This window comes from Armigeres subalbatus, chromosome 3 (assembly GCF_024139115.2).
Source record: "Armigeres subalbatus isolate Guangzhou_Male chromosome 3, GZ_Asu_2, whole genome shotgun sequence".
Classification (NCBI taxonomy): domain Eukaryota; kingdom Metazoa; phylum Arthropoda; class Insecta; order Diptera; family Culicidae; genus Armigeres; species Armigeres subalbatus.
The window spans coordinates 300,282,566-300,301,899 of NC_085141.1; the positions used below are offsets into that span (position 1 = coordinate 300,282,566).

General features: G+C 38.4%; 1 protein-coding gene across 3 annotated transcripts in view; it reads left to right on the top strand.

Annotated features, from left to right (window-relative positions):
• The first annotated feature begins 1,429 nt into the window (after nucleotides 1–1,429).
• LOC134224981 (uncharacterized) overlaps nucleotides 1,430–19,334 on the top strand; it is a 123,826-nt gene continuing 105,921 nt past the window's right edge. The window contains exon 1 of one of the 3 annotated variants that reach the window (XM_062704696.1): nucleotides 1,430–1,583. The gene's annotated coding sequence lies outside the window, so the exon portion shown is untranslated. Of the gene's footprint in view, nucleotides 1,708–19,334 lie in introns of all 3 variants that reach the window. The other 2 variants (XM_062704695.1, XM_062704694.1) reach the window with 2 other exon arrangements.

Sequence of the window (19,334 nt, forward strand, 5' to 3'; positions counted from 1 at the left end):
GATAGTATCCATATAGCCAAATTTCCCATATCATGAGAAAATCAATAAAATTTTTCGGCATCAAATTGTTTTCCACACGAGTCACAGATCAGTTGCATAAAATCCATTATGAATGAATAATGAAAATGCAACATCAGAACAAGTAGTTACATGACTACATTTTGCTGCATAAGATTGGGTATGTGTTCAAATAGTGTATTCTCTGCGTCGCGTTATAAATGAAATAGTTTGATAAACATGACGTCAAATTTTTTCCAAGGACAATTCATTTATTGCTTCGCTGTTTGTCGAGCTATGCAAATTGGGAAGATAAAATAGAACCCAATTGTTCTACAGAAATATGATTTATTGGCAAGAATCATCTTATGAAGTAAATTTGACTGTATAAATTTGGTACAGGTTTATCATATTAAAGCCCATTTTTCGTTATTGAAAAAATAGCGTTTGTAACACGTTGCAAAACTCGATTTTTTCAGCACTCGTAGTATTTATAGTAGTATATAGTACAACTCGTAGTATAAACATACAACTCGTGCTGAAAAATTCATCTTTTTGCATCTAGTTGCACAAACAAATATTTTTAACACGTTTTATAGAATAAATGCTTATTTGTACATTCCTATGAAAAACTTATTCAGGCACATCACGCAGAACCTGTTTACATTCACCTTATTGAAGTATTGGTGGCCGAGCCTTACTTGTTGTTCACATTCTAATAAAAGTGATTGTATCGAGATTGGTTCAACATAACTGCTCGAAAACAGGCTATTTTTCACTACATATACCTTTTAGTGCACCCCCACATACAGAAATACACATTTACAAACACGGGTATGTGCCAAAAACACACGATCAGACCGTTTCAACTACTCGAGCTGAGTCGAATTGTATTTGAGTTTGTATACCACATCACTTCTAACGGAAAATAGATTCTGGTGTCAAATGAGAACATTTCAGTAAAACTTAGTTATAGAAACGGCTAAACATCGAATCCAATGACCGGGCGCAGATTTGCGCAAATCGTCAATGTGATATCCTAAAACTAGGCAAAAAATGCTACAAAATGATATAGTGAACGACCATTTTAGCCCTTTCCTTCCTAGTTAAAAATCAAATTGAATTTTATTATTAATTTCCATATATTTTCTATGGGACAAGAAAAAACACATCAAAACAGCTTAACTTAGAAAGATCCTGGTAATCTCATTTTTCATCCAATATTTTTGAAATTTTTTCTGATGATTCTCGAAGTATTATAGAAGTCGAAAAATATGAAATAATTGTGACACCAGAAAAATTTTTTTTTTGGGTTTTTGCCATCGCGAAATCACTGTGCGCCGGTCGGTCGTTCGCAGAAGATAACGTCGCGGCGTGCTCGACGTCGCAACACAATTTTCGCAAGCCATTCGCGAATAACGTGCGAATTGACGGCGGCAACGAGATAGCGCGCGTGCTGTTGGGTTTTGTTTATACACACTCTGCCTGGCTGGGCCGTTTGCTTTGGATTAGATGTTGGCGTCCCCCCAGTAAGGATTGGACCGGCCAAGCGAACGGACGTGTGCGCGTGTTGCGGTAAAAGAACGGTACCTTCAGTGTCTTCAATGAACAGTTGAAGAAATTCGTCGTAAGGATATTCCGAAGACGCAACGACGACGGTTGGCAAATAATTAATCTATGCAGCATTGGAAGCTGCTTATGATAATAAGTGTATGCAAATTGCGTGTCTAGCTCGGGGGAAGAAGAAGATACTGTGCGGAAAAAGGCTTTTAGTGTGGCGAAGTGTTTAGTATGTTAAACTAGGATGAAATATTGCATCGGTGGTTATTAGGTGAATTGTGCATACTAATTGCGATTGATTCCAACCGATCCAAGCGCGTTTGGCGAGTGTAATGATTTAGTAACATGTGTTCTCCTGTCTCGACTTGATTCAGCCAATACAGTCGAGTGCAACATGTAATAACTGCTGCAACTCCCCTTTCTGCTGCATAGGGAGTTGGAAACATATCATCGATTTAAAAAGTGGACGTAATAAATAATTTGAATCTAAAACCGCGACAAGATTCCGTGGTATGTGCTCGAGGAAACCGGGTCGAATTACTTCAAATGGGAGCGAAGAAGTGGACAAAAACGAGTGTTTTTTACTGTATGTAAGTGAGGAACTCTTGTCAAGGTATTTTTTTTACCAGTCAGTGGTGTGCGAAGCAATATTATTAAACTCATCGCATTTAAATATATTGATTAAAAATCTTAAAGTTTCAACTTTCTCAATAATTTTAAATAAATTGTATATAACTGACCTTCAGACCTTCAGACCTTTGGCGAAAAATAGGAATACAGTGATATGGAAATGCTAATATCATCTTCCAAACTTGGACGTACATGTTCATGATAGCATTAGAGGCGAAAGTATAGAATTGATAGTTCCGTTAGGATACGGCAGGCATGAAGAATGTTTTTATAGAAGTCGATTTGAAAGCGAGCGGAGGGCAATATTTGTGATGGCACATATCACACGACCTTCCTTCTGCCAAGCTCCCGTATGAAGGGGGAGGGAAGAATATCAGTGTGGAAGCTGATATATCTCAACTGGCTACAGTGGAATACAGTGATAGTCATATTTAAAATCCTTTCAACGATTAAACAATATGACATAACACAGGCCTTGTTCGAAACAGATTAATTGAAACTATCAATTTGTAACTTCTAGAAAATGCTACTTTTTCAGCATTCTGGAAGGCCTGTTTTTTAATCCACTTTTATTTGCTAATTATCTAATACATGCATTCATCTCTTAGACTAGGTGTTCCGTGTTTTCTTAATACTATCATCTTTATTTGCTATGATACATTTTTAGTTTTTATTAATTCACCTCACCTTTTTTCTCTGTTTGAATTGAAACATGTAGGATTCACAATGTTGTGAACTTAAACTAAACTTTATACTTTATAAAACTTTATAAACTTTTTAAAACCTAATTTATACTAAGGGTACAAGGAGTTAATCGTTGCAATAGAAAACTGCAACGTTTTTTGTCTAAAATTGTAAATCATTTTATTGAACTTTAGTTGCATTGTTTCAATATTAGAAATTCTATGAAGTTCGTTGGTACTATGTATGTGGTAATTATCTGAACCACTGCACTGTAATTCTCTAAAAGGGGATACGCGTTACGGACGATAACTTCGGATATCGCGAAATCGAAAACACTGCAAATAACTTCAATAATTATATTCAGGGAAATATCGCGCGCCGCACAACTGCTCAGTAGCTCTCACTGTTGATCACTGTCCCTTGAACGAAGACTCACCTGTGCCAGCGAACAACAGTGAGAGCTTTTACTTCATTTAGGGATGATTAAGAAATAATTTCAACATTTCGGCCATCCTGACCACCATCCAGCCCGGATGGTGCCACATGCTCATCCGCTCCTCCTGTATCTTGTCTACTCTCGTCCTGGTCTTCGATGTCATCCACGTCTTCATCTTCGTTTGGTACGATCCGCTTCATTAATTCTGCGCAGGTTGATGTTCGGTTAGGTCCTTCTTCGTTCCCGATTTTTTCAACGTTGTATCTATCATTCCGATTTTTCTTGGTAACGCGATATGGTCCAAGAAATTTCCTCGCAATTTTTAAATGTGTGCCAAATTGAGTTCGACTAATTGCTACTATGTCGCCAACTTCATAATTTTCAGCATCTTTCCTATTTGAGTCAAATTGATGTTTCATCATGATGATGAGGCTCTTGTATGTTGACCCTTGCCTACTCTGTAATATCATCACGAGATTCCTCGAACAACTCAATCCATTCTTGCTTAATTACTTCCGCTAATTTTATATCCTTTGGAGCTCTCATTTTTGTACCGAACAACAATTCGAAAGGCGTCCTTGCTATACTTCGCTGAAGGATATTATTTAAAAATCTTTGAAGGTTACCCACATGACGATACCAGTTCTCGGACTTATCAATTGAGAGTTTTGCTAAAGCTGGTACGATTACTCCATGAATTCTCTCGACTTGGCCATTGCCGCGCGGTACCCCAGTGGTAATTTGTAAATGCTCAATTTCTTCTTTCTCACAGTAACTTTTAAATGCTGTTGATGTAAATGCAGCCCCTCTATCAGAAATAATTCTTTTTGGATTCCCAAACACTATTCTTTGCAACTCTAGCTTCTTTAAAACTTCATCAGCAGCAGATTTAATTGGATGTATCCAAACAAATTTGCTAAATGCATCAATAACAGTAAAAATATACCTATACTGTTTGTTGGATGCTGTAAGCGGTCCTAAATGGTCAACATGGTACGTAGATAAGGGTACTTCATTTTTTGGGATAGGATTAAGGAATCCTTCCTTCTTACCCGCCTTCCGACTTGCCAAAATGCATGGCACGCGGTTCTTACATTTTTTTCCAATTTAGGCAACAAACTATCAATCCAGTATTCTCTATTCAAAAGTTCACTCATTTTCTTCACTCCGAAGTGGCCTTGTTCATGAACATTTCTGATAATTGCATTCTGCATTGAACTTGGTATTACTAGAAGCTTTCCTCCACCAACATATTTATATAGAACTCCAATTCTACTGGCATCCGTATGAAGCTCAGTAATAGCGTTGGGATGATAGAGCTTAAGTGTAATGCTGATTTCAGTTCTTGCATGGCCGAACGTTGGCCTGGCTCAAATTCGAACAAGGCGTCTTTACGCAGCAGATCGGTTAGTGGCTTAGCAATACTGGAGTATCCTTCAATAAACTTTCTAAAATACCCAGTTAATCCCAAAAATTCTTGTACCTGTTTATAGTTAGTCGGTTCTGGAAATTTTGAAACAGCTTCCGTTTTTCGGATGTTGGGCGAATTTCCCCATTTCCAATCTCATAACCCAAATGTTGAATTTTGACGTAAACTACGTCTAAGGGGAAAACTCGGATACAGGGGGACAAATGAAAATTTCCAAACTCGAGACCGTCACGAAATCATGTAAGATTTTGAACTTTAATAGCGTCTTTATCTTCCGATGGATTTTTGAGATTTATATATCAATCTACGCGTAAATTCTCTACCAATTTGCCAATTATATTGAAACTTTGGGTTAGGACGTTAAAATAGGGTATCGGATCATTTTGACAGCACCCTATTTTCTTGCCCGCAAGAGTCACGTTTCGGTCGTCGCCGTTCAGTGCGGTTGGCTTTTGGACTTTGCTTTTTGTGCGGTGTTTCGCACAAAAAGTAGAACAATGGAGCCGGACCAGTGACGAATGTAACGAAAATGCGTAATGTAGTGCATGGTGTATAAAAAGTGATGCAGATAGGGGCATGTTTGTGCAGGCATGAGACGATCAATTGATATCAATGCCAATGCCCTTGCTAGTAATGCAATCATCGCAATGTAAGTGCATAACCATGTTTATATTTAAAAACGAGCATTTTTTTGCAAACTGAAAACTAATAAGGCCGTTACACATACATATAAAAACTAGCGAAACAAATGCAGCTTTATCCGGATGTTGAAAATGTCACAATGAACTATTTGCAGCACCGCACTCTAGATCAAATTTCGTGCGTTTGTTTTGTTTTCCACAACAGATGACCTAAAATTGTATTCTAATGTTTTTTTTTACATTTCCCCGTCAAATCTACCAACTTTTTATATATACAAACCTTGCGGATCCCAAAACGAATCGATCAAGGAAAAAATCTTGCAAATCGGTCAACCCGTTCGCGAGTTAAATCGTCAGGAAGAAAATCTCAACTCATTTTTATTATATAGAAGAAGATTATGGTCTACGCAAGGTCAAGGTCTACTGGCCTCCGACTCTCCGCAAAGTCAAGTGGGAGGGGGTAATCTTCTTCTTCTTCTACTGAATCGAGCGGCGTGAAAATTTGAATGCAGAGGTCTTTGGGCCGGGAAAGGTTCTTAAAATGGTTCGAGATCCCTCTCCTCTTTGAAACCTGGCTCCTATACAAATGAAACACCAATTTCATCATAACTCGAGATCAAGCAAATGGAACCAAATCTGGCGTGTGGAGGAAGAGAGGGCTCCATACAAATGAACCAAAAATTTCTGCATAACTCGAGAACTAATCAGAGAATAAATCAATTTTAGACGAAATAAAGTTCGTCGGGTCTGCTAGTAAAAAATAAATATAAAAATGTTAAAAAAATTGAAAAAAACTCCTCGGATTTGTTAAAGAATGTTTTGAAAATTCTCAAAATTTGCCTGATTTTTTTTTTGTTGCCCCTCAAATTGTTATTTTTAAGCAAAACAATCCGAAGGGGGGGAGGGGGGCTTATTTTAAAAGATATTTATATCGGCCTAATAATAGTTTGTCCAATTAAATGCGCGCCTGAATCAGAAGGATTTAACATTGATTCAGGAAGTGTTATTACAGGAATGAATCAAGCGGTACTTATTGTACACGACAAAAGCTTCGGAATGCATACGTTCTTGAAACGGACTATATGAGTTACAATAGAGTTATCACCTTCTTGATCCCTGATTCAAAAGTCTTGCAATGATATTAATAAAATGGTTGCACGCATATTTTATCCATAGTGACACTCAGTGCTGGTAGAATCATACTCAAATCTGAATCATCGAGGTTTAATGCACGAGCTAACTCACCTGCGATTCTGTAGGGGGAGCATCGCGCTTGAGTTTCTCGGCCAGAATCGCATCGCTTCGTTCACAAACCGAAAAATGATTTCGTTTTAAAAAGCGTCAAAACGCAATCGAGGCATATGTTTTGTTTATATATGCAATTATTAGCCATTGTTTTAGAAGAAAAACAGTTAATTCAATGCATTCAACAATGAAAAACACGTAAATATCATGCAATGATGCAAATTGTGATTCGAATCATGAGCAAATCTCTGGGCCATGATTCTGATGGGATTTGACTCACGCATGGTTTGAATCGCCGATGAGATTTGAGATTTTGAGATTTTACCAACACCGGTGACACTGCCAGACAGTGGGAGTTAGATTGTAATAACACACACACCCTCTTTTCCCGTCCGCAACGTTTACTACTCGCGCGCATCACCACCAAATTAATTGGGTTTTGGTACATGATTGACATTTTATGATTTCTAGTGATGCACGAAAAACAAGATATGCCTATGATTGGAATGTTTCTGAATAATAATATACCGCCGGAAATAAGTATAAAGACAAGCATGTTTTTCATACATTTTCATCATGATTGAGGATCGATATCTCGATTCGTAGCGATTCGATTTGGCTGAAATTTTACTAGGCACCTGTTTTTAACGTGAACTTTCGATCTTTGAGTAAATTGTATACATCTTTGTTGATTTTGACCTCAAAATCTGGAAATAATTATAAAGACACCACTTTTTTATATGGAGCCCCATACAACGGAACTGTCTTTATAATTATTTCCAACAGAAACGCGTATAACCAGAATATATGCATAAATGTAACTATCATTGAATAAAAATTCAAGTCATTTTAGGCTTGTTGGCAAAAAATCAGCCCAATCGAATTGCTAAGAATCGAGATATTGACTTCCCAATATGGCCATTTTGTATGGAAACCGAGCTTGTCTTTATACTTATTTCCACCAGTGTAGTTGCAAACGGAAAATATTTCTATTGAAATATTTCATCAAATGCTTCAAAACCCAAATGTAGGCAATTCGGATCCAAGAAAGGCATCATTACCACTGAGGAATAAATTTGGGTTTTCATAGTAATTTTTTTAAACAATTGTCGTATCCAACAATTTTCATATCTTAAGATACGCTAGTTTTGTTCGAAACCAGTGACATAAGTAATCAAATGAATTTTCTAAAAATATTCATGTATGATGGCACTACAATCCTCAATGAACAAACTGTCTTACGTAGTTTACGTTGGGCGGTTGTGTCTTGTACATAACCCTTTTGATTTTTCGTTTCAAAAACTGGCATTTCTTCCATTTTATATTTAGACCATGACTTCGTGCAACTTCCAATACCTTGACTAATTTTTCCAAAGCTTCTTCCTCAATTTTAGCAGGAATTAGAATGTCATCGATGTAAATCACTACAACATTTTTGTAAATTAATTCCGTAGACGTAAGACGTATACTTTACGCTCTCTTCTTCAACCGGTACATGAAAAAAATCCATTCTCCAAATCCAGTGTTGAGAACACCTGAGCTGAATGTAAGTCGTAAATTATATCCTCGATTAAAGGGATCGGGAAATGATCGCGTACGATAATCTTATTAAGTCTACGATAATCAACGCCGTCTTGACCCATCTTTTTTATGAGCTAAAACAATAGGACTACTAAACTCCGATGTGCTTGGTCGGATAATTCCGTCTCTCAACCAACTTTCAATTTGTTCCTGTACTATCTGCTTCTCCAAAGGAGCTAAACGACGAGGCAGTTGTTGGATCGGTGAATCGTTTTTTACAGCTTTTTTCAGCGTTACCCGGGTATCCATTACTTTCTGTGGGGAATAGGTTTCAATTAGTTCTTGAACTCTATCGCGTATTTCACCCGTCCTGATTCTCAAGGCAAAGTGTTCTTCTTTTGGAGTGAATTTGGCTCCATCGGCTGTTACACTAACATCGCCAAACGTCAACAGATTTCTTCCCAACAAAATGTCATGCGGCAGATCTTCATCCTTCAGAATATCAAAAGTAAGTTTTAATGAGACGCCTTCCACATCTATATCCAGACCTACACTACCTAGGTCCTAGAGTCCATATGGCTCCTTTCAACGTCATTAAACGTTTTTTATCATTATGGTTCATCGTCAACTGCAACCTGTTTATCCAGCCTTCTCTTAATAAAGAAACGTCAGATCCAGAATCAAAAAATGCCTGGAGAGGAATGGTCCCAACCAAAATTGTCATATAAGTCCCCCTTGAGACAACAGAATTAGAATTACATATATTGACATTTCTATTACCAAACTTCGTCGGACATTCTCTAGAATTCTCTTCTCCATCTCTACCACAGTTATAACAATTCACGGCTCTAGGAGGGTCATTTGACCTTCCCATGAAATTACTATTATTGAAGCCAATTGGCCTTCCAGTGGAAATCTTCGCTCTGGAGTATAAAAGCTTCCATCTCTACTATATTTACTATCTTTCATCCCTTGATAAACTCTAAGTTTTTCTCTAAATTCATCGATTGACTTAGAACCATATAATATAGTCTTATCTGGACCATTGTCATTAATTCCATTTATTGTGTATGTGATAATTGAAATTATATCTAAATTGGCCTTTGCCCCGATTTCTCGCATTTGCAAAAAATATTCCAAGACACTTTCACCCTGGGGTGACATTGTGCATCTCGAATCGAATCACTCGATTCGTAAGTTTTTGGATTCGTTTCGAAAAAAATGCGGCATTATGTATTTCGTTCGACTTCATTCAGTCGTAGTACAAGATTTCGAATGGTGCTGTACTAGTTCAATCGAGTATGTTCTGTCAAACGAAATGTAAACAGAGAGAATAAGTGATAGTTGTCTCCGTGTTTAGTATGCCGCCCGCTGGAGAGACAACCTTCAGCGCATGGCGAATGTGAGTAAACAGAGAGAATAAGAGTAATTTCATCTGCGTGCAGCATGTTGCCTGTTGGAAAGGCATCCTTCAGGGCATGAATTGGCAATTAATTTATAAACAAGCAAATTGTGCTCAATGACTTTAAAAAGCAATATTATTTATTGAGCAGTTGCAACCGATTAAAACATTATGCCGATACGTCATGTTTTGTAAATTGAGATATTGTTACGACACAAATTATAAGTTTTATGTTTAATCGAGTGTATGCCACAGATCCAATTTTGAGCTGAATAATTTAAAGCTAAAGAAGAATTCAATAATAAATTACTTTGATGTTTCCATGTGTTTTAGTTAAATGCACTTGGGTCATCTCATGTGCGTTTTTATATTTAACTTATCTATTTTTACGTATACTTTGGAATATACACTTTTATACGCAAATTTTCCTCATATATTTTTCACGCGATTTATCGAAATCGTCAAAAAGTACGTGAAAACTTCAAAAAAACGATTTTAGTTGAAGTCGTTTTTACGCGGATTTCGGAATAATTAGAGATTGCATATTGTCTGGAAACTATAAAAGTAGACATTCTTTTCCTCAAGAGACAATAATAAAACATTTATTCTCTTCCCGTAGAGAAATAATAACAAATATAATTAAAAACTTTCAGCAAGAAATAACTCTCGATCAACATTCGAAAGCTATAAAGGTGACGAGTGTTTTTCATTCGACTTGAGTCGTTTTTCAGTGTGCTATCGAGTTTCCATAATGCCAAAACATCTCGTTATTCTGGTACCTCCTCATGCGTACTCGAACGATGAGTCGTTTTCGAGATCGAATCGAAACCCGTAATGCCAAACATGTTCGACTCGATAGAATTACGTTCGAATCGAGATGCACAATGCCACCCCAGGTTTCTTTTGCGATTCCGCAACCTCTCATGTACAATGGCGCAATTCTCAGTATACTCGAATTCTTTTATCAAGAAGTCTTTCAAAGCTCTCCAATTATTCACATTATTAGTTGTATTCAATGACATTTTTGCTAATCCTGACAACTTACGTTTTGCAATTACGAGCCTACGTAGCTCTGTCAGTCCAAATGAATCCGATAGTTCATCAAAATCGGTGATCCACTTTCGAACTGGGTAAAATTTCGATCCCGAAAATTCAGAGAATGATGTTTCAGCTTCACTTACCAGTAATCGTTGCTCTGTTCTATACGCTTCGCGCGCCTGGGATTCAGAGTGGCAGTTACCACGCAAGCCACCGTAAGCCTCAGAGTTATTGCAGCTTTCACACACTTCCAATAAATCATTTCGACCATTGCCGATCTGATTATTTGGTTCCCCGTTTACACTGTTTTGATCAATATGCCTCGCATCATTTCAATCACCACCATCTCTCATATGACCATCGCCATCGTTCACTCTAGCATGCACATCGTTATTGTTATTTGCACGGACATTTCCGGACATTTGCACGGACAGAAGTAAAAATGTTATACAATATGAACCCCCGTATGCTGCCTTGGGGAACACCACTTATTACAGGTGATCTATCCGATTTCAAGTTTACCTGCAGTGAGCGATCTGATAAATAATTTTGGATCAGTTTAATAATCTACAGAGGAAAACGAAAAATCATCAATTTTACAATCAATACCTTCATGCCAAACACTGTCAAATGCTTTCTCTATATCTAGAAGAGCAACTCCAGTCGAATATTCTTCAGATTTATTGAGTCGAATTAAATTTGTCACTCTTAATAACTGATGAGTGGTTGAATGCCCATGGCGAAAACCAAATTGCTCATCAGCAAAAATAGAATTGTTACTAATATGAACCGTCATTCTATTTAAAATAATCTTTTCAAACAATTTGCTTGCTTATTGAAGAACTAGATAACTGGAAGGCTCAGCTGGGTGTGTGTCCGGCTTCAAAATTGGAACAACTTTGGCGTTTTTTTAATTATCTATGCTTATTTATATTATCTGGGAAAGTATGCCAATTGGAAGCATTTGTTAAATAAATTAACCAAGAAGTATGAAGAGCTCTCAGGAAGTTTTTTTGATAAATATGTAGAAAATACCGTCATCACCCGGGGCCTCCCTTTTTTTTTTCTAGTAATAGATCTCACTTCATCCAAATTAGTTCCCAAAGAAGGGTCTCTTGATTCAGAATGTCTTTGAACGTCCGCGTGACCTGATCCTCAATAGAACTAGTGAGACCTAAACTAAAATTATGGGAATTGGCTTTTGAGGTTTTTGAGGAATTTTCGTTAATTTCCAAAAGGTTTTCGAACTGAGAATCAACTTCGAGACATTATTCTCAAAATTGGTATTTCTCAGAATAGCGAAACGTCTTTTCATTTCAATTTTGCAAATCACGCCAAATAACTTTCAACGCGGGATCGCGAGGTATTTGGTATTGCCTTCGCCTCACATTTTTAGACGGGTAAGTAGCTGAAGATCGTCGTCAATAATAATGGGGTTGAATCTAATTTCACATTTAGGAGTCGCAATGCCTCTGGCTTCGACAATTAAATTTGTCAAAAATACGAGAGCATTATCAATATCACTGTTGGTATCGAGGGGAATATCAACACCAAAATTCCTATCGATATATTTACGTTTTATATAAATCCGAATCAGCTCTATGATAATTAAAAGGGCGAAAGGTCGTTTGGTCGAACAAACCATTAGTCCGAAACCCATCTTCCCGAATGTAATTTCGCCGAACGGGTCATTTGGCCTAATAGGTCATTTGGCCGAATAGAACATTTTGCCGAATAGGTCATTTGGCCTAATTGGACATTTGGCCGAATAGAACATTTGGCCGAACGGGTCATCCGGCCGAATAGGACATTCGGCCGAATAGGTCATTTGGCCGAAAAGAACATTTGACCGAATAGGACATTTGACCGAATAGAACATTTGGCCGAAAAGATCATTTGACTGAATAGGACATTTGACCAAATAATACATTTGGCCGAATGGGTCATCAGACCGAATAGGTCATTTGGCCGAATGGAACATTTGACCGAAAAAGACATTTTGTTGTTATTCGGCCAAATGACCTAATAACACATTTGACCGAATAGTAGTGCGAAGTGAGACGTCTCACTACTCACTTCCCACTTCTTTCAGTGAGAAGTTAGAAATGAAGAGTGAGAAATGAAGAGTGAGAAGTGAGGCGTCTAAATTCTAGTAGTGAGAAATCTCACTTCTTACTTCGCACTACTCACTTTTCACAGTGATAAGTGAGAAATGAGAAGTGAGTAAAGAGACGTCATTTTTTTAAAGTGAGAAGTGAGAAATGAGAAGTGAGTAGTGGGACATTTCACTTCTCATACCTCATTTCTCTTTTCTCAAATGACCTATTCGACCAAATGTCCTATTCGGCCTAATCCTACAGAACTTTTAATCAAAATGTCATTATTCAAATGCCAAACGACCTCTTCGGCTGGATTACCTGTTCGGCCAAATGGTATATTCGGCCAAACAACTTTTGGCCTAGTGGCCTTTGGCCAGGGGCCCTCCTAAGCCTAGTGGTAAGATGTGCGGCTATAAAGCAAGACCATGCTAAGGATGGCTGAGTTCGATTCCCGGTGCCGGTCTAGGCGATATTTAATTTAGAAATTGTCTCGACTTCCCTGGGCATAAAAGTATCATCGTGTTATCCCCATGATATCCGAATTGAATGCAAAAATGGTAACTTGGCTAAGAAACCTCGGCGTCCTTGGCGTCCCAGTGGGGGATGTAATGCTAATAATAAGAAGACGGCCTTCGGTTAAATGGCATTCGGCCGAACGGTATTCGACCAAACGACCCTTCCCCAAACCATCATAAGTTACCAACCGGCCACACAGCAGACTTAAATCCGTTGAAACTAAATCAATTGTCGAAGGATTTCGACTGGAAGATTGGGATATTGGGATATTGAATAGTGTAATATCCCGCAGAACAATCTTCAAATAAAAATTTACCGTTGGAATTGCTTTCAGCAAATTCCTTTGCTGCCCGTTGCACTGGAATGGCAAGTAGGCAGCAATAAAAGAGAATTGTCCAAAATTTGTTTCAACATAAACATCCAAGGTTTCAAAAACTTTGGTTTCAAAAGAAGAATATATTTTATGTTCGATACGTCTATTGACGAGAATGGCGACCCCACCACAGACGATCATTTCTATAGATTCAATAATTTGGATCTCTTTTGATGGGGAGTCCAGGCTTAAAATAAGTTTCAGTTATAATGACAATGTGCACATTATGAACTGATAGAAAGTTGAATAATTCATCTTCCTAACCCTTTAAAGAGCGGGCATTCCAATTTAAAATTAAAAAAAAAATTGGATCCATTAAAACGAAGTCCAATAACAATTTTTTGAGTAAATTTAAAACCAACCTGAACAACTTCAGTTTTGGTATTTGCTTTAAACATTGCATCTATCATGTGGTGCAATTGTTCAATTAGAAAATCATAATCTGTTGCAGACATGCTACCCTGTGAGGTAGGTAGGGGCAAAATTTGTTCGTTGATTGTGGTGGGCACTGTTTTGACTCATATTCCGAACACTGGCGTTAAAACTTGAATTTTCGCACGACGCCACGCAAAACCGTTTTCAACGTCAAGCGCCCAGATGAGCAGCTGAAATAACCATAACCTAAATCCCTACACCGTCCATCCTGTATTAAGTAATTTTTAACCTTGAGTCACCACGAGTATTATGAGCTATGTCCCCTCCCAACTTATAGTTAAGATAAGATGATATACCATGTAAAAATATCATTGCGGCTCCGCAAAGTGTCACACACGACTGAGCCTACCAAATAAATGAACTGGTTAAAAAAACTTAAATTTTCATTGTATTATATACGGAGGATCAAGAATACAAACTAGTTCAATATCCTACGGAAAAAAATTACACGAAGCTGAACGGTATGAATTGCTCGTCCGGCAATTGATTGCGGATTTTGAGCGTTTGTAATATTTTTACCTGGCGAATCTTTGATCCAATTTTAGTTTCCCGTCATCAATTTTGCACGGGAATTCAAAACTTTTTTGAGTGAAGGTCATTCAAAGACACTGGATTTGTGATTGCCCCCACAATTGACACATTGAAAATTATTGGAATCTTCTCTTACAAGACATGCATTCTTGGCGTTCCACCACAAATCATGCATCAAGCATCCATGTGGAAATATTTGGTTCTATTACCTCCACTTTTGGCAGATACGGCACTGAGTGGGGTTTTTGGAATTTCCCACAGGCCTGCGGAAATGTTCCCAAGTAACATGGACATAATACAAGCCATTTCCAAACTTTTCATATTATTTAGTTCACTTTTGTTGAAGTGAACTAAATAAAATTCTTGGGAAATCCCTCTCTGAAAAGAACCAGAATGAGATTTCTTCTTCATTCAAATTACATGACTAGCGCAAATCCAAGCAATTGAGATATTTATATCTTGATCCCATCAAGTGATTTATCATCACTGGGGAGACCTTTCAAGACGACTTTAAACAATTGTTCAGTACTATCGTCGTATGTGAAAAACTTATGTCGCTTCTCAGTCAAATACTGAAGAAAACGTTTGCGATCGTCAAAGGATCCCGGCAACACACGGCAGTCACCCTTCCTGGCAATCTGAAATGAAACCTTAATCCCGTGAAGGTTACTCAAAATCTCATTCCGAAAACCAGAAAACTCACCAACAGATACCACAATTAGCGGAATCCGTTGCTTCTTCGCATGAATCGAATCACATGGGCTAGAGGTAGATTCAATTTACTCAATTTCGTCATGAATCAAATCGAACTGATTGCTCAGTTCGATAGGAGAAGAATTATTTTCAATGCTGGAGTTAAAAGCTTCCTTCTATTTTTTCCGCGTTTTGGCAGGACGGTCTTGAAACCTTGTTTCTTTGACGGAAGTGGAGAATTAAGAGATTTCCCCTTCTTCTTGTTTTTGTTAATGTTCATTGCTGAGCGTGGCGACCTGACCTTCTAAGAGGTTTTTTCACAGAAACGTGTCCTTGCAAACGGATCCAACGTAAAACGAAGGTACGGGTCCAAGAAAAGATCGTAACGGGATCAAAGGCAATGGGTATAAATAGCACTGAGAAGCACTGGTAAAATTAAAATAGCTTTGGGTGGTATTAAAAACTTCTTTCAGCAAAGATAAAATTGAACCGCACAGCACGAAAGTACAATGCGGTCTGATTTGAAAAATAAGCAGTTTCAATTGAGACACCGTGATGATGATGATTCAGGTTTTTATTAGATAAAGTTCCAATCTTGAAAATCATTACACTGATGAGCGCTTTTACGCAGTATCTTTGCAACATCAAACAATTTTACAGAACGATTCGGGTTTCCTGTTTGTTAAATCCCTTCAATAAAATCGGAAGGTTCAATGAATCATAAACTTATTAAAAAATCACGCATCAGCGTCGTAATAGGCCCAATTTAATGCGTGAGAACAACTTTATCACCACCGAGATCAATAAAACTGAGTTTTAAACTGTGATACAGGCAGCCGCGATCATAAAGCTTACTTATCACAAACAAAAAAGGCATGTAATGGGGGCCTGTAAAATAATTAATCCCGTCCTACTCGGACCAATAAAATACAGATTTCCGGCAGCATTAAGCCACTGCGCTTTTGTCCTGGCACATGTAAAACAGATCAAAATCGATCAAAAGAGATCAAAACCGGGAGAGTGCGTCACAGAAACGAAACCGCCACATCGAGCCTGCACGCGCACCGTGGCCGAACCGCAAAGGATGTTGTTTATGGTTTTACAGCAGAAAAACGAAACCAGCCAGTGCGGCATAGAGCCACCACACACGTGAATAAATTGGAGCCGACGACGCAGAAGTGCGTAGCGCGGGCCGCCGCCGTCCGGCTGTGCGTTCGCGGCATGGAGTTGCCATCGCCCGGCGACCGGCGACGATTGTGGTTGGCCGATGAATATTAATACCCACGAAAACATTAAAAGTTATGATTCCTGCGAGATGAGATTTCCAGCTGTTCGTGTAGGCCAGACTGGTCCAGTCAGTCGCCCGTCCATGGTGACCTGCCGCTGCTCGCTGTGTCATCTTACAATCAGTGGCGTACCGGGTTGAAAGGAAGTCGAACGCTCTAGGAAACGGTTCGTCGCCGGTCACCCGAAAGTTAATCTATAAAATTAACAACCAACCTGCTGACTGGTTAATGGTACCGTTGGTCATGGGAGAATTTCGGCGGAATAAATTTGCGATCAAAGATAGACGTACTAGATGGAGCTAGATTCGTTTGTGCCGACGATATGCTGATAACGAGCGAAGGTTGCGATCGATATCTGATCAATAAAAAGTAAGGATATGTGGTTAATAATAGGATTCCGATTTCAGAGAAGCTGATTAGTAAATTCAGTAATTCGCATGCAAAATGGTTCCCAATAATCAATGTTGTATTTCGATCTTCGATTTCACATTTTCTGAAATTCTTATGCAAATCTAATGTAAACATTCCAGCCATTAACGATTAGTTAACAGTTCAGCAAATTTAGGCCTGAATTCCATTTGGCATACCATCTCCTCATTTAATTATGGACAAATGAGTTAATATCTCTCAAAAGCATATATGTATTATGGAGAATAAATATTCAGCTTGGTCCGTGTATTACTTTGAGAATGGATGGAAATGATGCTATAATTTATTCGCAGTGCAATTTAGACCAGTTCCGATCAGTTACGGAGTACCTAGCAACAATTGGCAATGCACGGATGCGCGAAGTTATGCATAAATACATTAAGCGTAATTTCAAAAATAATTCTTTATGCCATAAGTGGTTATTTGGAGTATTTTCTGCCTAATGTACATTAAGCCTAACATTTGCTTCAAAATATGGTACTGGTAGTAACATCATCATCAATGTACAATAAGCCTAATATTTATGGCTAAAGAGGTAAACCCGCGCTGCACATTTGCACATTGTCAGTCTATGATACGCAAAGCAAATCAATGCTATCCGCACTTCTCGTACCAGAAAATGGAACCGAAAAGCGAAACATGTCTAAATAAATCATAGTTTCGATGCAGATTTCTCTTTCAAGCTTCACACACCCCCTATCGCTCTGTTTGATTGCTGACGTCGTCGACACGGTCAACGGCATCGAACGGAGAAAAGAGGAATCCATCTCAATCAACACGCGTCAATAAATCGGAACCAATCATCAAAACTCTGTTCGCGGTGATCAGTTCCAGCTACTATATGGCAGAGCGTGCCGGCCGTTCGCAGCAACACATGTTCCATTCGACGTCGGGTGGCGCCCAAACCGTATCATTACAAACTGCTTACACAAACAAATTCTCGCGCTCAAATTTGTCATGTTTTAGTAGCTGCTTTATGATCCAGCTCGTGACTAGTGATTAGAATGGGGCAGGGGTTCCTACAGAACCGATGATAGAGCATTGGACGAAAACACTTGTATCATGGAATTCGCTGTAAAGTACGGGCCCGATTGTTATGGCCAAGGATGTTATCGATCATTTAGTAATTTGCGTTCGATCATTTAGTAGTTTGTGAATAACTCATTACAGAAGCTGAATTTCAAAATGTGTTGTGTGGTGGACTTCTAGTGCGAAGGTTTTTCTACAACTCTGCCAAATGGATTGTTGTTAGATTTCAACTAATAAAGAAGTTATAGCGCAAGTTGCAGTAGATTTATCTAAATGATTGGAATTTTGTTACCATTTAGTCTAAGCTACTGATACTATAGCTATAACACGGTTACACCAGAAGGCTTCTGTCTGGTTTACTCCATTAGAGTGTTCTTGACTAAAATACTACAATACATCTCATTTATCAGGTCCCAATCTTGACTATGCCACGTCATAAATGCAGTAATGTGAGAAAAGAAATGATGATGACATTCAATCGCCTACGCAAGCGGAATTTATTTCTGCATTTGCTGCGGTTGATGCGGAGCTTATGGGAATGCGAAGTTTAAGTATTATGACAGATGCTTGTCTTGTTATCCAATTTGGTAGGAAAGCTTATAATGATTTGGGCGGATTCAATAGCAGAGCAATTAACTCTTCATAAAAAAACTCAAATTTTTCATACCAAATTCTTCGATTGCCAATAAATAAAGAAAACGAAACAAATTATTCATTTTGTCAATTCATACATATACAAGATTTTTGCATTTCATTCAATTCAAAGATGGACATCTCTGTATAGATATACGATATATAGCATACAGTGAAAGACTATTTTTCGCAAGCTATCATGATAAAGTACTGACTCGGAGGTCTATACCCCATGATGAATTTCTTTTAAAAAGCTCCAAACGCGGGGAGCACTAGTTTTGATTATGCATTTCAACTTGTTCTACACAACTGTGCTGTCCCTGAGCGAAAACAATGCGAAAATCATCACTTCTATGTGGGGGCTGCCTAACCGATGCTGTTGTTAAGGTACGGAGAGCACTTCCGGTATAATGAGCGTTTTGTAGATAGCCGGTTTGGAATGGTTTGCTATGCGTCTACCAATTTCTTAAAAAGACAGGGTCACCGTCTTCGACCAGAGGTCGCACAGACTGAACACACTTAACATCTAGCATTAGACAACGGACAGGACATTTACACAACACCCAGTGGACCAGTGGAGAACTTTTAGCTTTACGAAAAGTTTTCTCCTTACCGGGGCGGGAATCGAACCCACACTCCACAGCACATGCATCTAGACGATTGACGTCGCTAACCGCACGGCCACGAAGCCCAGCTTATCGTTTTAGTTCACCGGAAGCTGAAGTGC